Below are 2,682 nucleotides of genomic sequence, written 5' to 3'. Positions count from 1 at the left end.
CTCTTCTTACTGTCTATGTTGTGAGCCCTTCCTGTGAGACAGGTTTTTAGATTCCGATGCTTCACTTCAGGTTTACTGTATCCCTTGCACCTTCTTATTGACGACGAAACACAGAAAATGCATTGGAATTAAATAGAAAAGGCACAATGCCGTCTTAAGTACAAGAAGACTGACTCTTCTTACTGTCTACGTTTTGAACCATTCCTGTGACACTAGTTATAGATTCCGATGCTTCACTTCAGGTTTACTGTATCCCCCTGACCTCCTTACTGACGATGAAACACAGAATTTGAATCGGAATTAAATAGAAAAGGCACAATGCCGACTGAAGTATAAGACAACTGACTCTTCTTACTGTCTATGTTTTGGACCACTCCTGTGACACTAGTTATAGATTCCGTTGCTTCACTTCAGGTTTACTGTATCCCTCTGACCTTCTTGGTGACGATGAAACACAGAAATTGCATCGGATTTAAATAGAAAAGGCACAATGCCGACTTAAGTACAAGACAACTGACTCTTCTTACTGTCTATGCTTTGAACCATTCCTGTGACACTAGTTATAGATTCCGATGCTTCACTTCAGGTTTACTGTATCCCTCTGACCTTCTTATTGACGATGAAACACAGAAATTGCATCGGAATGATATACAAAAAGCACAGTGCCGACTCAAGTACAAGAGGACTGGCTCTTCTTACTGTCTATGTTTTGAACCTTTCCTGTGAGACCGGTTTTTGATTCCGACGCTTCACTTCAGGTTCACTGTATCCCTTGGACCCCATTATTGACGATGAAACAAAGAAATTGCATTGGAATTAAATACAAAAGGCACAATGCTGACTTAAGTACATGAAAACTGACTCTTCTTACTGTCTATGTTTTGAACCATTCCTGTGACACTAGTTGTAGATTCCGATGGTTCACTTCAGGTTTACTGTATCCCTCTGACATTCTTATTGACGATGAAACACAGACATTGCATCTGAATTAAATAGAAAAGACACAATGCCGATTCAAGTACAAGAAAACTGACTCTTCTCACTGTCTATGTTTTGAACCATTTCTGTGACACTAGTTATAGATTCCGATGCTTCACTTCAGGTTTTCTGTATCCCTCTGACCTTCTCATTGACGATGAAACACAGAAATTGCATCGGAATTAAATACAAAAAGCACAATGCCGACTCAAGTACAAGAGGACTGGCTCTTCTTACTGTCTATCTTTTGAACCTTTCCTGTGAGACCGGTTTTAGAATGCGATGCTTCACTTCAGGTTTACTGTATCCCTTGGACCTTCTTATTGACGACGAAACACAGAAATTGCATCGGAATTAAATACAAAAGGCACAATGCCGACTCAAGTACAAGAAGACTGGCTTTTCTTTCTGTCCAACTTTCGAACCATTCCTGTGACACTAGTTATAGATTCCGTTGCTTCACTTCAGGTTTACCGTATCCCTCTGACCTCCTTATTGAAGATGAAACACAGAAATTGCATTGTAATTAAATAGAAATGGCACAATGCCGACTAAAGTACAAGACAACTGACTCATCTTACTGTCTATGTTTTTAACCATTCCTGTGACACTAGTTATAGATTCCAATGCTTCACTTCAGGTTTTCTGTATCCCTCTGACCTCCTTATTGACGATGAAACACAGAAATTGCATCGGAATTAAATAGAAAAGGCACAATGGCGACTTAAGTACAAGACAACTGACCCTTCTTACTGCCTATGTTTTGAACCATTCCTGTGACACTAGTTACAGATTCCGATGCTTCACCTCAGGTTTATTGTATCTCTCTGACCTTCGTATTGACGATGAAACACAGAAATTGCATCGGAATTAAATACAATAGGCACAATGCCGACTTGAGTACAAGAAAACTGACTCTTCTTACTGTCTACGTTTTGAACCATTCCTGTGACACTAGTTATAAATTCCGATGCTTCACTTCTGGTTTACTGTATCCCTCTGACCTTCTTATTGACGATGAAACACAGAAATTGCATCGGAATGATATACAAAAAGCACAGTGCCGACTCAAGTACAAGAGGACTGGCTCTTCTTACTGTCTATGTTTTGAACCTTTCCTGTGAGACCGGTTTTTGATTCCGACCCTTCACTTCAGGTTCACTGTATCCCTTGGACCCCATTATTGACGATGAAACACAGAAATTGCATTGGAATTAAATACAAAAGGCACAATGCTGACTTAAGTACAAGAAAACTGACTCTTCTTACTGTCTATGTTTTGAACCATTCCTGTGACACTAGTTGTAGATTCCGATGGTTCACTTCAGGTTTACTGTATCCCTCTGACATTCTTATTGACGATGAAACACAGACATTGCATCGGAATTAAATAGAAAAGACACAATGCCGATTCAAGTACAAGAAAACTGACTCTTCTTACTGTCTATGTTTTGAACCATTTCTGTGACACTAGTTATAGATTCCGATGCTTCTATTCAGGTTTTCTGTATCCCTCTGACCTTCTTATTGACGATGAAACACAGAAATTGGATCGGAATTAAATACAAAAAGCACAATGCCGACTCAAGTACAAGAGGACTGGCTCTTCTTACTGTCTATCTTTTGAACCTTTCCTGTGAGACCGGTTTTAGATTGCGATGCTTCACCTCAGGTTTACTGTATGCCTTGGACCTTCTTATTGAC

Source organism: Schistocerca americana, unplaced genomic scaffold (genome assembly GCF_021461395.2).
Source record: "Schistocerca americana isolate TAMUIC-IGC-003095 unplaced genomic scaffold, iqSchAmer2.1 HiC_scaffold_22, whole genome shotgun sequence".
NCBI classification, from domain to species: domain Eukaryota; kingdom Metazoa; phylum Arthropoda; class Insecta; order Orthoptera; family Acrididae; genus Schistocerca; species Schistocerca americana.
This window is presented reverse-complemented; position numbering follows the sequence as displayed.